Source organism: Balearica regulorum, chromosome 1 (assembly GCF_011004875.1).
Source record: "Balearica regulorum gibbericeps isolate bBalReg1 chromosome 1, bBalReg1.pri, whole genome shotgun sequence".
Classification (NCBI taxonomy): Eukaryota; Metazoa; Chordata; class Aves; order Gruiformes; family Gruidae; genus Balearica; species Balearica regulorum.
The window spans coordinates 77823432-77841681 of record NC_046184.1 but is presented as its reverse complement, the minus strand read 5'-3'; the positions used below and the strand labels follow the sequence as shown (position 1 = coordinate 77841681).

The following is an 18250-nucleotide window of genomic DNA, read 5'->3' as shown; positions in this document are numbered from 1 at the left end:
CCTCCCTCACCATGGCCTTCTCCAGGGGCTGCAGGGGAATTTCTGCTCCAGCACCTGGAGGACCTCCTGCCCCTCCTTCTGCACTGACCTTGGTGTCTGCAGGGTTGTTCATCTCAGATTCTCACTCCTCTCTCTGTCTGCAACTGCTCTTTTGGTGTTGCGCAGGTCTTTTCCCCCAATTCTTAACTACATTATCCCAGAGGTGCTACCACTGTGGCTGATGGGCTCGGCCTTAGCCAGCAGTGGGTCCATCTTGGGGCCGGCCAGCATTGGGTCTGCCTGACGTGGGGGAAACTTCTAGCAGCTTCTCACAGAAGCCACCTCTGTACCCCCACTGTTACCAAAACCTTGCCATGCAAGCCCAGTACAAACATATAGGGTCCTGAAGTCAGGCCTACAGTCTGTGACAGAGATGTGTAGATGTGTGATTTAAACACCCAATGTACCTACCATGCTGACCAGATCAGAAATGGGAAGTATGCAAGGAAAAAAAAAAAAAAAAATCAAAACGGATGGATGAAACTATTCTTAAAATAAAAGGGTTCTCCTATTTGCTGCAATGACTTCTCCTTCCATGCTGACAGCCAGTACAGATTCACCCTACAGCCTGGACTCCCATACTCTGCAAGGATGGGGCTTTGCACACAGCAAGCAAAGTTGCATGGCTGCATCTCCAGGTTTGCACAGAACTGAAATACCCTTTTCTAAATGAAAATACTGTGAAGCCTGGAAAAGTAAATATTCTAGTGTTACTTTCACACATCAACATTGGTAAGAAGCATTACTGAACCCAGAAATTCAGGAAAAATTAAACAGCTTTAATTTTATTAAATTTTCCATTTGGGTTCTAATCCCAAATTAATTTTACTACTGTAATAAGTTTCACTGGTTCTGGTGCGGTAAAGATAAATACACACAAATTTCTAGAACTGGCCACATGTCTCTGTAATGTCAAAATATTTTTAACCAAACTTTCGATGAAAAATTCATTTTCAAAGGAATAAAATAAGTCAGCAAATTGAAAAAAATAAAGCATTTGAAGGATGATGATACAAAGGTTGATAAATTAATATTTACAATTAGAAAATTATTATTTTGAAAAGTTCAATGCAAGTTTACAAAAGGTTATCCAACTATATATGGATATTTCAATCAACTTTAAAAGCATAATCACTATTCTTAATTGCTTCTATATAAATTGATTTCCATATCACTTAATACACAAAAATGTCATGATAAAATTTAAAGCAAAATATCAGAAATATCCCTGCAACTGTTCAGCATTTACCTTGTGCATAAATTTTAACATGGTTTGGGTTCTTACATGTTAAGTTGATGCCTTTGTTCCTTCAGAATTAACAAAAACATTAAAGAATTTATAGTGGTTAAAACTATCTATCTCCATACAAAATAACACTGTGCTGTAGCATCACTACTCTGTCTCAGACATAATGTAAGAACTTACCTGTTTTTCAGGCTGAGATGAAAAATACTATGTTAAAATGGGAAAGGAAAAAAAAAAATGAAATGTGTATGGTTTTAAAAAGAAGCCAAACAAAGACTTTATTCTTTCTCTGTCACATTAGTTTGGGGGATTTTGAGCTTCTTTTCATATAATGATCAGAGAGGGCACACACAAAGGTTAATTCCTGTGATGGATTGAGACACGGCCTTGAAAATCAGAAAGAAAGGAAGACAGTCTCCCTGTCATGAGTCTCTGTGCTCTATCACACCAAGTTACACACTGATCAAACAGCACTGATTTCTCTGAAAGCAATTTTCTACTAGGCTCATCCATTCAGAGCTTGGAAAATAGGAGAACAGTGCTTCCTTGGACATGGTATATATTGTCCTAAACTTTGAAAGAAGCCCAAGTCCATGCAGCAGTTTTTTCAGTATTTACTCCTGGATCAATACTAAAGCATTATTCTTTAATTACCCAACCCCCAAAACCTGAATTGCTTTGTTTCTTTGCAGTTTTGAAGGCACACGGAAATGTGGCTTTGCTCCTCCAACGCCTGGGCCGCTCAGAGCATATCTGCATTGTAAATCTGAACCATGCAAAAATAACTCCCCATGGCAGAGCCACCTAGTGTAGTCTAGCACTGTGCAGAAATCCTGCTGGTGTCTCGACTGGGCAGAGCAATTTCTGTGGACAGCGTGCTATTGGTGCTTGGTACTTCTGTGGCCCTCACTGCCCCAGCGCATGACTTCCCTAAAGAGCCTGTACCCCAAATCCTATTTCCTTACTCCCAGGCATTACTGCTCTTAGGTCGAGGGACTCTGGTTTTGATGTCAATTTTTGCTGGCAACTCCCTCCTGGCTTTTTGTGCTTACACTCTTCTAACGCTCCCACTTCAATACGGGATGGGATAATCCTATCTTCTGTTCAGCCAAACGCCAACTCTCTGGTAAACCTGATCCTCGCTGGCAATGGGAAGAAGGAGGGGAAGCCAGTGACATGCTACTTGCCGTTTCCTCCATGATCATGTTTTTAAGTCATAATTCTCCATGCCCATTCAAGTGGCTCTTTGTTCCTTCTTTGATTTAACTCCTCTCACTTTGTTTTCCTGTCTTCCCATCCATCAAGTTCTTCCCCTCCCTTCTTCTTTCTGTCTGGCCTTCCCCTTTGTTCATCTCTTTCTGCCACCACGACTCTTTTGTTTTCCACCTTCTCCCTAGTTTCTTCACCATGGCTTAGCTCCTCTGTGCATAATTTTTCATCTGCAACCACCACCAAATTTGCCGGTTAACACAACCCTCTGCTTTGCTGATATCCACGTTCTCCTGCCTCGAGTTCTCTCTCTTCTCATCTCTCCCACTCCCGGCACAATCAGATTTTGAGCTCTCAGGCTGCACATGAACAAATGAACCTCCAAGGTTGAAGACCCTCCAGAAACAAAGGGGATGAAAAGTCCATAACTGCAGAACAGGTTTTTCTTTAGTCCACTACATTTCTCACTGCTACTGTGGTATTTATTAGAACAGAATTCTGTCTGAAACTTGCAGGCAGATCTCCTTTTATTTGTACAACTTCCTAAATTATTAAGGCTTAAGAATTCATCCCGCTATACTACTTCTGCTTAAACTGTTAATGATGAAACCTGACTGAATGAGCAAATGCCTTTGTATTCCCTTAGCACTTACAACTACACTGGCAATCAGAACTGTAATATTCTAAGCAATGGTTTTCATTTGTGATACAGCATTTGGTGAAGCTTGATGGTTCAATAACCTGGTACACAAACAATTTTCACCACTGAGTTACCAGAGTGAATACAAAGCAAACTGTATGTTCACCGCATGGATGTATAGCAGCAAAGATAGGAGAGACCAGTAACTTCACAGAAATAGTAAGCATTTTTGAACAAAGATGATAAATGTAATTTTGAAGCATCCTCTTAAGCCCCATTGGTTCAAACCTTGTTTGGAACAAAAATATATTAGCATTGAAAGGAGGGGAAGAGGTGCCTACATGCTACTTGTTCTGATGATAAATCAGACTTCAGTTTCTGATGCCATCAACTGGGTAATTTTTAACTAGCAGTGCATTCATTTAAAGAAAACATTCACTGTATATAAAATAGATAAAGCAACATTTGCTACACTGTGCAAGAAAGTGAATTCTCAGCAGAGAAGATGGTGTACACTGTGTAGCATGCTCCTGAAATGAGAAGTTTAGTTTTTGTTGGACAGAATTATTTTTCCTCTCAGAGAGAGCAATGTATTCATTAAGGTTTTGGTTTTTGGTTTGTTTTTTTTTTTGGGGGGGGGGGTGTTGGTGGTGATTTTTTGTTTTGTTGTTTGGTTGGGTTTTTTTTAAACACATACGCACATGTTTGTATGTAAGAATTTAGAACTTAATTACCTAAAATAGTACAGATGCTGGAGTGGGACAGAGATAGGAAAGTAGAGGGTTACTGCCTGCAGCAGGGGCTGCATTGCTGTTTGGGACAGCCTTTACAGGCTGTCCTGGGCCATGAACAATGCCTGGGGGATACATAAACCCAACTCTGGCCACTCCTGCCAGTCCTCCAAGAGCTGACTCTGGACTGCAGGATGCCATGCAGACCTCACTCACCTAATAAAACATTTTTCCACAGTTATATACTATGTGCAATCTCAAAGTATACTGTGACTTGCCGGCCTCTATAATGCTTGTGATCACCTCTGTGCAGGACTGGAGAAGGTAGGTAAAGAGAGCAGGTCATACTTTGAACCTACAGACTGCCCATCACCCATTTTCCTCCTCTACTAGGAAACCAGCGATGCATTGTCATTTCATTGACCATGAAATATATCAGCAAGGTCTCTTCCCCCACACACACCCTGCCATACCTTCTCTGCTGGAAGGAGTCAAAAATCTATTTACGGGAAGAACTGAGCATGTCAGAGCGAAATAAAAATTGTTTTCCTACTGCGTATAAATATCTGCATGTATCAGGCATTCCCAGTTCTGAAAGCACTAAAGTAAAGGGATTATTTCTACCCATTACTAGCAAAGAGGTTTTGGAAATACTCTTTTGTTGTCTGAAACAGTGCAGCTATTTTCTTATCACATCCATTCGTTCATCTGGCACAGTGCAAGCACATGGGGAAAAAAAAGTGCCTAATGTATAACCGATTAACAGAAAGCCATGTAAGCTTGCTGTATCGTTAGGACAAAATTATCTGAACATGGATAAGTGGCTGCAATATGACACACTACACCACCATTTTTTGATTCAGTGTAAATGTTTGTTGACTAAACAAAGATTATTATAATGTAATCATAATAAACATTAATGATCAGTCATCTATGGAACTTGCTCTCTAAATTAATATACTGTAATACACACTAATGTGGCAGAATTATGTTGGGCTGAACTCATGTTTAACTAGCGCTTGCATCTCAAGGGATCACACACTTTCAATTGTAGACAAGTATATTTTTAAGACTGTTTTTTAATTAAATTAATCTGACAAGTTACTGGACAAAGGGCTGGTATATTATGATAAAAAGGGTTTTTTTAATTGCATAATTATTCACTGGGGATTCCTCTGGCTGGAATAAATTAGGGCTTTTGAAGTAAATTAATACCCTTCTTATATTTATGCAACACAGGCCAATGTTTCCAGTTCTTGTCAAGATGTAGCAATACTCAGGCTTACCTTTACCCCTCCCACCTCCACACTGCACCAGAATGAAATAGTACTGTAAAGCACAGGAGGCGAATTCCAAAAGCCATTTCATATGGTGAACATATAGCCTGTGTTTAGTTATAAATCTCAATTCAAAATCAAGTTAAATGACGACAACAGCACCTATTGTTCCACTGTTTCTCCATTTGCATTGGATTGTTTCTTGATTCGTGCACCCTAGGATAGCCCAAAATAGTTCATATGTTCAATACCATCAATATAATCAAGCAGCAACAATGGCCAATTTAAATCTAACCTTGAACTCAACTTCTTCCATATTCAGTCCACCTCAGATTTCCCCTCTATTCACACCAGCGCATCCCATCCTCAGAATCTTAACTTTAAAAATCACGCTAGATTTCTATAGATGTCTTGGAGTTACAACTGAACAAAAACTGAAAAACAATTACACATTTCAAGAGCTTCAACTGTTTTTCTGATGGTAGAATTGTGAAGATGATGTTAAAATGTTTCTTGCTCATCTTGTCACCAAAACTAAAACTCGCTAGCAACTCACACACACTTTATTTTGCTGGCTTTTGCGAGCAAAATTTTGTGATAGATAATGTTTGTGGTAGAGCACAAGGAATTCTTGTATGTGCAAAACTGCAGAATAACCAAGTTTCTCAGCCAGGACTATGGAGTATTGGGAACTAGAGGACAAAAAAGAAACAGAAGACGGAAAGGGAGGAAAAGGCAGATCTTTCCAACTGTAAAAGCTGGAAAAATACCAACACTGAACCCTAAAGTTAGACTTAAAGTTAGAAATATGGCTAAAAGGCTTCCTATCCATTTTCTTTTGTTCACTACGCTCACATCTTTTAGAGGTGCAATTCTCTTACCAGGTATGACATACAGAAGACCAGCTCCAAAAGGACTAAGTAAAATCTGCATGAGAAGCATCTCGTGTCACGGTTCAATGATATATTAAGTGTGACTTTCAAGCTCCCTGTACTGGATCAGAAAAAATGAGGTCACATGAAAGAAAGAAATGACACAGCATAAACGAACTCTACGAATTCAAATTTGTTCAAACAATTTTGGCAGGTTAACTTTTTTATCAGAAAGATTTATGTGGCATCAAGTATCTCCTGTCCTCCTGAAGCTGACATAAACAAGGATTTATGCTTCTCTGCTGCCTCCATGTACTTTGACTAAATTGACCAAAATGGGATTGTGCATCACTGAATGATCTGGATCAAATTTTTATTGCCAGCTGATCTGCTTGCATGTATATTTGGTAATCATGACTGTGGAACCATTGCCCCATTATAAAGGCTTCAACCCTGGAGACATCATCAACTTATCCAAAGGTATTTGTCTATATTCATGCATGTTACAGAGCAGTTCTCAGGTAAGAGACTGTAGAAAAAGAAATGAAGTGGTACCAGTAGCATGGTGGCTGAAATGACAACTTATCATTAACAACTGGATTCTGCTATCTGACCTTTTCCATACTTTTCTTAAAGTCAACTTCAAAAGAAATCTTGCCAATTCCCTACTGTCATGTAAAATTATTTGCTGTCGTTGTACCTGGTTTATTACCTTTATCTCTTTAACAGCGCCCCCAAACAGGCACAGATTATCATCTTAGGAAAGAATCCAAATTTCTAACATCTGGAAATCTTATTTCCAACGTATGAAATCTAGCACTGGTAACATATTGCAGGAGTGACGCATATTAGCCCATTAATCTCCATGAAATGCTACTAGAAGGCTCTTCAGAGGTACTTAACAATACTAATATCCAGATCTTTTTGAACTTTCAAACATAAATATGCTAATTGCTACACAAATCTACAGATACGAGTGCATCGGTTGTATACACACATAAACCTATGCTAAATCTAACAAGACCACATTGTTTATTCATTATTCTTCTCTGTCAGCACACACAAAAAAATGGAAGACATACAGAAATTTTCTATTACTTACATGCTGAAGTAGTCTCTGGTGTTGCTACAGGCTAAAGTACTACTACAACAGAAGCAACACAAAGGTCTGCATTTAAGCAAGACAATAAAAAACATTATGTTTCCCTTTAAGTCAAAGAATGCAGCAGGGTTAAAAAACAACTGGTAGGTTTTCAGGCACTCAAGCCCTTCAGGTGACCTGAAAGAGAAGCTTGTGCACCCAGCAACTTATCATATTATCCACCTTCCAACAATATTCCCTTTGATATGTTTAATAAATATTTAATAAGCAGTATATAAACATAAGAGTGCAGAATTTGAGAAAAAAGCAAGGGGACAAGGCTACTGTAAGTCAGCTGTGGAAAACTGCAAGGCCATACAGCAGAGAACACACAAATTCCTCATTTATGCAGTGATCAGAAGTAAATAAGGCTATCAGGTGAGGCTCTTCTCCTCTTACTGCCATAATTCAAAATTTAGCCTTTTAAATAAATCCCTAGTTTTTCTTGAACAACATTTTTATCCTTTCCAAGGACGTGGACACACAGTTTACCTCACCAGAAATGGTATGTAACACACTTGCTTTACCAACGTGGTTGGCAAGAAAAACATTATTTCTTTAGACTAATATATGTGCCATCTTTGTCTTAGCTGTTGGCCATAATAAAGAAATGCCATATAAAACAGCCAGAATGAGTATTACTATGCCAGCCTTTTCTTTTTTAAACAACTTAGATGCCAAACCCTAGAAAGAATTTCAGGCCAGGATGAAGAAGCCTTCCATTCTCTCAGAGGGTCAATTAAAATTATACAGCACCCACACACCAAAAAAACCCCCAAAACCACAAAAACCAAACCAAAACAAGAAAACAACCTTGCACACTGCTTATCAGATTACTTTTCAGAAATAGTGACACACTCAAGCACAAACTTTGAGAATCCCATCAATGCAACAAAACACTTGACAGAATATTCTGCCTTCTTCCAAACATGGACTTTTATCCTTTTCTTCATTTTTATTTATATATTAAGAACATACACCTGTAAGTCACTTGCCATGCCTCAGTGTAAAATGGATATACAGCCCTGTTAGGCCCAGACTGAGGAAAGCATTTGGGACAGACATAAAGCACCAGCTCACATATACGCTCAGCAGAAGTCCAGCTAAAATGAATTATGTGAATCAATGCCTTGAAGGGCCATTAGCTGCTTGATTAATCAGGAAGCATTTCTGCCACTCTTTACCTAATCAGATCTTGCCAGTCTCAGCTCATGTCAAGATATATTTTGCTTCAACGTAAGAAATTTGGTTTCACTACCCCTGACTATAGCTGCTAGAACCAAAACCTTCAACTTGTACTCCACCCTGCACCCACTTGGTAGATACTTGGTGAAAAGAAACAGGACTCCTCGAGGAGAAGTGTACTATTTGGTGTCAGTAACAGTATCATAGCAAAGCTCTTTATGAGCTTCAATTGAAAAGTGTAATTTGGGAGTAAAGTACTATTTGCTTTTTCATCCAGTCTTTATTATATGGCTTCTAATGATTCCCCTCTTTCTTTTTTTTCCATAGATTTAGTCAGGCTTCTGTAGGGTTTCATGAGGCTTCTTAAATGTTAGTGTAAATTTTTCTTACCATCTGACTTTAAAATCCTCAGTAAGTTATCCCAAGGGCAGATAAGGATCATTTGGCTCTAGAGCCGATTCATTCACACTTCCTGTCTGCTGCGAAAGAAAGGAAACGAAATAAAAAGAAACTGAAAGGTGAATTTATAATAATCCCATTTATAATAATTGGGCCCTACGAGGTTTATGGCTGGAACAAGAAGCTATTTTAACCAAAGGCATCTTATACTTAAAATGACATTTCTATCAAAAAATGTTTAGTACTGTTGGTACAATTAAGAGCAAAGACAACTACAAGAAATTAAGGATAAGATTTTTCCCTGGTTTACAACTTCTTTCTTTTAGTTGGTACTTTTAGTAGTTCCTAGTTGGTACAATTCTATACTTGGATATCTTCACGGACTTCAATAAACAACCAGTTTCTTTGCATGGGTCCTTTGCAGAAAGGAGAGAAGACTTTTTTAAATGATAAGAAAATAAGGTATGAGAAAAGTTACCAGGTTGTCAGAGGAAATAACTAGCTTTACATACTGCATTTCTTACAATTAATTACTTAAAAATACTAGCTTTCAGGTTCATATCAGTGTCATTCTTCCTTCTTTTTTAATTACAGAAAATCGTTATTTACACATGGGTTGTCAGCAGGTTACAGTAACAATCAATGAGGCCACTACACCCAGAACAAAACTTAAGACTAACAAAAAAGACCTGTAATATCACATGCATTTTTATGACACCAATATCCAGTACCACAAGCTCTACTTGCAAAGGCAGCTGTTGAATCAAGCACAAATTTTTTTTTTTTCCCTTTTCATTTTTCCTGCGGTATTTTCCTTTGTAAGTCTTAATAACATATCTTTTATCCTGGCTTGTAAGCTTCTGACTGCAAAGATAAGGTTACAACTGTGAGTTTGTCACATCTGCTTAATCTTTCTGTCAAACAAAAGAGTATGTATAATAAGTCCAGACACAGAGACAAACCAAGCTACAAACATAACCACAAATTACTCTGCTACCCAAACACTGTTGCAAAATAATTTTCCTACCATTAGGCAAGATCAAAAAACCACTGCCAAATAAAAAAGACCCAGTGGACATACAGGAGCAGGGAAGATGATACTAAGCTACTACTGGTTATTTCTGGCTTCCAAGTTTAACATGAAAACTCGCCTACTGGTTTAATGTCCTTCTTGCATGCACAGAGTGAGATTCTGTGTCCACAGAAGTCACCACCGCAACTCACACTAAGCTTGACTGAGTCGGGATAGGATCTCACTCCTATGTTGTCAGGTATTTTCCTCCCATGCATAGGATCATTGCTTATGCTAAAACTCTCTTCTGAGGACCACAAGAATTATCCACCTTCTGTGGCAAGTCCCCTCTGCGGCACCCAGCTTCAGCATTCCTAGCATCCCACCATGTACACTGTCTCAGCTAACGTTCAACAAGAAGGTTGAAATTGCCAGTTCTCAGCTCCTAAAACACAGGGTGCAAACCCCATAAACCTAAACCTATAGAATGTTTTTCAGAAAAGTGACATTTTTGTTTCTATTTCATCCAATAGGTGACAACCAGCACTACATCCATGCAAAAGAGAGCAGTTATATCGAACTGAGATTTCAAGTTAAAGCTACTGTGGTTTCCACACTACCACCTACTGAAGAAAGATACAAATGAGCTGCTGGGAATGTCAGTATTCTCTGAAGCTACAGAGATCAGCCCTCAGTGCACAGGCTTTTTTCAAAGCCAGCTTTGTACCAAACATGCCAAACTTCTGAATTTCAGCCTCACACTCAAGCTTCATGCAAGTGGCTTCTCAAGCTTGGGACAGCTTCCAAAAGTGGAAGCTCCCATGACACTACAGACTTTTGTTAGTAACATTTATCAGAAGAGAGAGTGAGATTTAGAGAAAAAAAGCGGATAAAAATCTTAATTTTTTTCATTGTTTCGATTCATTTCCATATTTAGTATGTGTAAACACATGAAAAATTATGTATATAGCAAACAAAATTTTGGCACTTTTCTCTGCCTCACATGGTAGATTAATATACTGAATAACAGTAAAGATGGATGTGGAAAGTCTATGAATGGAAACACCTTAGTCTTTCCAATTTATTGTATGGCATGTTATGCATTCTTCCCCAATAATTCAATGCCTTCTTAAAAATAAAAATGGACTCACCAGGTTTATATTCTGAATCTTCTCTAGTTCTTCTTAGTTACATGATAAAAGATACCATGAAGTATTTCAGGATGTAGCATCCAATACACTGGTTTATCAGCGTGCACACTGTCATGTGTTTATAGACCTTATATTCATTTGTCTAACAAATGACATGGAATGGGTTTTCTTTAATGCTCACATAGAGGTGGCTCTACAGCTTTTTAGCTGATAGGCATCTCAGTGGAAATTTTTTAGTAGACATGCATGTGTGCATAAAGCAACAGAGGTTTGAGAGCGCAACATCAGACAAAACAGGAATAGTGTCAGTTATATGGTATCAGGAAAATATTAAGAAGATGTGGATATTTACAGAGACTCTTCACTGGAGACCAGGGGTTAAAAAACCCCACCACCACCTATTTCCTTGTAAACAGCCTTGTAACTTTTTCCTGTGCATCCCTTTTTACAACTAGCCCAAGCTCCCCACGCTCATCAGTGTGAGCCTGTGATGGCCAACAAAATCCCCACTAAGGGCTACCACGATGCAAATGCCTGAGAACTCTGTAAGGAGTTTAAGGGTTAGTTTAAATTTTTCTTTGTTTGTTTTGTTTTGAAGTGTCTATCTGCAGAAACTTGGTATACGTTTTAACTTGTTACATGTTATCTTCACTGTGTTATGCTGTCACCATATGTAACTGTCAGAGAAAGTCACTGTATGCCATAGAACAACTAATTCCTGGTGAATGTTCGTCCATCTGAACATCTTTCTGATGTTCAGCTTTATCACCATGATCCTGCAGCATCATGCCAAAGACAGCGTATTTCCTGATGGCTGTGTGGGAGCCATATAGAAGAGGAAGCTCAAAGTCTTCAGCAGGCTTAATTTCAAAGTTAGAAAAATCTAGTGAAATACAAGCACTTCACAGCACACAATGTCAGCTGTAGTCTTGCTAACAATCTACAGTTAAAAGAAATATTCCCAGAATATATTAACATAAAAAGTATAAAAGATATTTTCAGAATGAACAAATCAAAGAAAATGCTCTTAAGGCAGACATCACTGAAAGGCAATGAAGTTACACTGCTGGGGATTTTCTTTACTATGGACACGATTGGTATCATAGCCTAGTTGGTATCACCTGAAACTTCCAAGTCTGAGGCTTTCTCTTCAGTTCTTCACAAGTTTGTTTGTGGGCTGATACTTTCCAACCTCAAAAGAAGCATGGAAGATGGGAGTTCAGGAAGGGTTACTGAGAAGGCTAAGTGAAAGAAATGGAATTTGAACAAGATAAGAGAGAAGAGATGAGATAAGAGAGAAGTTGAATGAGTCCGAACTGGGGATAATAAGCAGAAAATCTGTGTCCACTAACATAGCTCGAAATGAAACCCAAGACTGTTCTGTCTCACCATTTTTTTTTTTCCTATCAGCACATCAGCTGTTACATCCTCTTACATTGCTTGGCCTCAGAAATAGCAACTTACAATTGCTATCAGTTATTCCATCCCACCAATACGCAGAAGTCTGTACAGCTAATCTTGAGATTCAGCCTTGATGATGACCTACACTGGTGTCAACATGATATTCTACAATAGAATTACTATGTTTTTTAAAATTAAAAGTTTATGTATGGATACAAAGCCACAAAGTGTGTTACAAAAAGAGCAATGCGCTTCCTAAGCCTAGCACACAAACCTTCAGGAATGCCAGAGAGGAATACGCCTCAACAACGTGATTTTTAGTCCCCATGCATGTGTGCAAAGACATATTTTCAATTACAGACTCACAACAGTATTTTTTGTTTCCATGTAATTCCTTCTTCAGCTTCTGGACAGGAGAATGTGACCTGGAGAAGAACCATTCATTTCTACTGAGATGATGACTGTCCTTCCCTCTTGTTAAGGGATGTAGTCATAGAGGCAAGGCTTGCATGCAGGGACGAGGAGAAGGAATGATCTCAGAGCTAACATGGATGATCTGGAATCCATTTTTGTTTCTGCCAACAATTTCAAATGAGATACTTTAAGTCATGAAATACAACTTTTCTCTTAGACTGTTTGAAGACTACCTATGAGTTTGCCAAGAGACAACATGTAAGTAATATAAACAGAGCAGTTCCCTCAGAAGAGCCAATCCTAGCTTGCTCCCCTTGGCCAACAGGCCTGCCATGCTGCCTGAATGGTGAAAACAGAAATATAATCCTTACTTTTGGAATAGTTTAAAAGCATGAAAAAATAGCTTAAAGGAATACCTATATGTAGTTGGTTTTCCCCAAAACTTTATTTTTTTTTTTTACTTATTTATTTAGACATGCTTTACTCTTCAAAGAACTAAGAATATGGAGACTAGTCTGACATAAAGAATCGGCTTGAGAATAAAAGAAAACTGAGTACAGCTACCAGTCTACAGAAAACCTCAAATAGCAGCTGGAATGCAGTGCTGAGTGCCTGGCACTGGACACATAGTCCTTGGTTCTCAGAGGCACCTGCAGCCCAGGTGTAGCAAATGGCAGCACTCACAGGAGTCAAAATTTATTACAAATGTGCAGTTTGACCCATCTCATATTTGCATGATTAGAGGATTGTTATTTCTTACATGTTTGTCAGCTTATGTTACTTATTCCCCATCTGCAGTCACTGTCTGCACATGCCGTGAAAATTATTGTCATCATAGATCAAAGATTATGCCTCCAAAAGACAGAGTGAGGAGGAAAAAACCTCTCAAAGGATATGGATTGCATCAATTCCATATCAAGTGAATTCAGTAATAAAAAATGAAAGATTCAGTAAGTATGAACAAAGTAAGACTTCCAGGAGAAGCAGAGAAGAAATAATAATTTCTTCTTTATTTTTCCTTCCTTCAAACGTTCTTGTTGCTTAAACCAGGTATAAGTCAATGATTACATTTAGCTATCTTTTTAAAATGCCTTATATTTTATAACAAGAGAGCTTATTTTAGTTAGGGTCAGGGAAAATCTGACGGTTCAGCTAAGCCCCTCTTTAGTATACTGGTAATACTACCTGCCAGTCTCTCATCTGATGCAAAGAAAGCTTTTTTGATAATTGTCTCCCTGAAAAGGCACCAATTGAGTTGTCAGGTTTTAAGCTGTCAGGCTTGAGCAGTGTATACCTACAACAGAATTCGTGTCTTCTGAGAGTAATATCCAGCAGTGTTGCTAAAATAAAGGTCTTTTGACAATACTTTTACAGTTACTCTGTACTTTCACTCCTTTTCAGTCTTAGAGATTGCCGATTCAAACTTTCCCATCATCAGTACTTTTACCCACATATTCTAAAGCTTTGTTTTGTTGTTTGTGGCTTTTTTTGGGTGGGGCGTCAATTAAAACCAGTAAGATTTTACATTTTCCAAAATTCCCAAATTACTTTTTTTTTTCTGTACTTATTTTGACATTAAAATTTTGATACTGTTCACACGGCCTGTTTTTTCATGAAAAATCACGTGTGGGCTTTTTTTATATAATACAAATCCTAGCCAAACCTCTTCATTCCTGGATATGAAACAGCTGCTTCTTTTCTCAGCTCAGCTGGGCGGATGAAGCAAGGAACATGCAGGAAAGCTGCCAGATACAAAGGTCATTTCCTTTTTCTTCAAAAGCAAAGGGGGTCAACCTGTGTGACTCCAGCCTCACGTAACTCACAAGCAGGTCGTACGTGGTTGCCCCAGCCAGCCTGTATCATTTGCCTGGCAGTGGGTTATGGTGGTGCCATACCAGTGGTATGTCCAGCTGTGGACACTAATGCTGGGTGAGGAGTCGCTCCCAGGTGGCCTTGGCTGCGTGACCCATTCCTGAGCAGCAGCTTGCCTAGATCCCCCAATTTCCACCTCTCAGAGCTACAGCCTACATCCCTAGCCACAATAACATCTTGGACCGGGGTTTATATCGTCTACACGGTGACGGTACTTATCCTACAGTTATTCTATTGTCTCATTAAACAAAATGAAACATTTGTAATTTTAAAAATGGGATTTATAGTCTCAATAACAGAATGCCTATTAAATAATGACTGTTCTATTGTATCTGAATTTCAAAATTAAACTAATCCAGTCAGCACAGCACAAACATTACAGCTATACTATGCACAAACTCTTTACACCACAAACTGTTTTGACTCTGAACAATTTATCTGAAAAAAAAAAAATCTGTTAAATTTAAACCTGATAAAAACCAATACCCACATAAGCACGTAGAATACTCAGTCACACAATGACTTCATGGCTCTATCCATATTCTTAAAAGAAACTTAAGAGTTCACAGAGGAGTACAAAAAATACTGTTTACACATTTCCCCAGCAGTACCATTATTAAACATTTATTCAATCCAGAAGAATGTTAAAAATAGTTTACATCCCCCTCCATGTTTATTTACTTTTTGAATTCCTGCTCTAACAATTAAGAAAACCACACAGGCAACTCAGTTTCATTTCACTTATTAAAGTTAGTTCCATCTAGCATTACTGCATATTTCTGTCCGAAGATGTTGGAGTAAGTGACTTGTGTAAAAGCACCTTTAAAAAAGAATTTCTTTGATTACAGAAACATCACTGCCTGACTTAGATCTATTCAGAGACTTCTCAGCTAACTGTTAGATTTGAAGCTAAAATGGCATGCTTTTTTTTTTTCTTTTAGTCAGCATACTTAAGGTGTATAACACGCCAGCAGCAAAAATCACACTTAGCTGCCGAAACACCTCCCAAGAGCAGAGGTCACTCCTCCTTGGAAGAGCCTTTGGTGTTGGAAGCAAGGCTCCTACCTTCAATGGCCCTGACCACTGCTCCATGAGTTTTGCTCCTGCATTCAGCCACTTCGGTTGGACTTGTGGAAGTGAAAGACAGTTCAGTGATTATTTGGCTCAGGGACCAAGAAACAGGCCAACAGCTCATCTGTGTTAAGGCGGGGGGGAAGAGCCAAAACCCCAGCAAGGTCATTGATACAACATACTGCATCAAGGACAGGAAACTCCTGGCTGTGCACTCAATTACCCTTGTGGGAAGGGAAAAGGCATCTAACCAGGAACGGGCCTTTCCCTTAGATTTCAGGTGAGCTGCTTGCCTGCCACGCAAGTATGGGAAGAGAGGCTTACCCCTAAAGGGTTTGTTTGCCCTAAAGGGTTTCAGCCTGTTGGTAGACAACTTCTACCAGGGTGCCTTTGGAAGGGGGCTGGACAGAAGGAATTGCAGGAATGCTAATAGCAGCGAACAAGAGGAACCGGTTCCAGTCTGTACTCCCAGCTTACAACAGCCACCCCCCCAGGAGCTAAATCAGCCTTAACTAAACCTTGTACCACCTTCTGCCTGGAAAACTTACTACAAAATAACAAGGTCATCACTCAGACATCTGGAAAGGTCAGAACGAAAGTTTCATATACATTAATTCAGCCCCTTGTGCACGTGCATGCCGATACAGATTTTAACTACATGCCAAAAATATGATGCAACATATATAGAAAGAGTGCTGAAAAGTGAACTAATTACATATATTATAACATGGGTGACAAGGAATTAATTTGCAAAGGACTGGTAACAAAGATGACAAAAGAAAACCCTAAAAGCACAACATCAATATATAACTAGAGATGTTCTTTAAGACATATTTTATAGCTTATAATCATAGCATTAAATCTCAATCACAAGTTTACTGTAATCTTTACCCCATTTTCTGTGTTTCTTGTGAGGTTTCAATATCGATGCGAGCTCCAATTCTGCAACAGGACTCGCATGCAGAAACTTTTCATCCTATGAAGTTCTCCCACAAAGTCAGTAGGGATGGCCACAAGAGCACAAATTCATCTACCTACTATCAAACCCGGCAAACTATTTCACATATTCTTAACATACAGAATCCTATTGAGTCATGTCCTTGTGCAAATAACCATGTGACTCAGTTCTCAGACTAAGGTGTAAGCACCAGTGTAAAATAACAGCCTCATATCATACCTATCACAGTATAAACCTGTCTTTCATTATGACCTTTGAATCATATTACTGGGGAAACAGTAAAAAGGAAAGCGTCCCGCGGAAAGGACACACCAAAAGCCTGCCCGACCCCGGCCTGCCCCAGCACCCTCCACGGGGGAACCTGGTACAGCCGCTACCCGACGGAGCAAAATGGGGTGGGAATCCCACACCCAGCAATTGGCTGCCTTACCTGTAGATAAGGCACCTTTCATCCCAATGGCAGCACAACAGGTTGTTACAACGAGAAGCAAAGAGCGCTTGGTTTGACAGACACCTACATATCTATATGCAGCTCCGAAGCGCTCTCTGGAAGAGCCCCCGAGGATCACACCTGGCACTCCGGGCCGCGCTGCCCCGCCGCCCCCGAAACCCCTCCCGGCAGCGAGTTTCTCCCCCCGGGAAGCCCAGCTACTTTTACGTTCCCTCACCGGGAGGAAATCGCTGCCGCCCCGGAGGAAACCACCACGGGCCCCAAGGATAAGGAGCCGGGGCAGAGCGGGACCCCGGGGTCAGACGAGCCCAGGCCCCTCCGCACTCCCCGGGGCAGGCAGCCGGGCCGGGCCGGCCTCACGTACCTGGTGGCGGCGCGGGCTCGCAGGCACCACAGGTGCTTCTCCCGGCCGAGACGAGGCGGGCCGCGGCGGCACCGCCCCGGGGCCGGCCTCCCCTACGGGCGGCCAGCCGGCGGAGGGGGCAGGCTACTGACCGGCGCACAGTGGGAGCCTCCGGCCCCTGGGAGGCAGCGGAACGCGGGGCGGGGGGGCTGTTGGGCCGTGCTGTAGCCGCCCTCGCCTCAGGCCTGGGGCGGGTGGGTACTGGGCCCCGCTGTTCGAAATGGAAGCGGTGTGAAGGGCGGAAAGGGCTCCGCGGGGCAGGCGAAGCGGGGCTCTTGTCGTCGGCCCCGGGCTGGCGGGGCGGTGCGCTGGGGACTCGGGCCGCCCCACCGCCCTCCTCTCACACAGGTGAACTGGGCAGGGGGAAGGCAGCTCTTAGAGCAAATGCCGCGGGGTGTCGGAGACACAGCACGGCCCCGGCCTTTCGGTTTCGTTTCCCGCCGGTGGTTTGCGGCAGGAGAAGAAGAGAGCCGGCCGGGGGTGTGGGGCTGGGGCGGCGCTGCCGCAGGCCTGCTGGATGACTGAAGGGCGGGGGGGGGAAGCAAAATGTGGAAATTAGTCTCTTTTTACTGCCTCTTTATTGTTTAGCCGGGGGGGGGGGGAATGAATGAGTTATCAAGTTTTCAAGCATCGCCATCTGACTACAGCAGGGAGCAATGAACATATTGACAAAGAGCTCCAGGGGGGACCCGCCCTTTGTAATTCATTCCAGTGATGTCGAGGAGTGAGACGTGGCCCTTCGCCGTAAGGCACACACGTGCTGCTGGTGGGCCCCACG

General features: G+C 40.8%; 1 protein-coding gene across 4 annotated transcripts in view; it reads right to left on the bottom strand.

Moving 5' to 3' along the window:
- The window catches only part of ARHGAP8 (Rho GTPase activating protein 8), an 86670-nt gene extending 68731 nt beyond the window's left edge, over positions 1-17939 (bottom strand). The window contains exons 1-2 of one of the 4 annotated variants that reach the window (XM_075760088.1): positions 17434-17612; positions 8731-8819 (exon numbers count right to left, since the gene is read on the bottom strand). The gene's annotated coding sequence lies outside the window, so the exon portion shown is untranslated. Of the gene's footprint in view, positions 1-8730; positions 8820-17136; positions 17207-17433 lie in introns of those variants that run through there. The other 3 variants (XM_075760077.1, XM_075760097.1, XM_075760106.1) reach the window with 3 other exon arrangements.
- Positions 17940-18250: the final 311 nt, after the last annotated feature.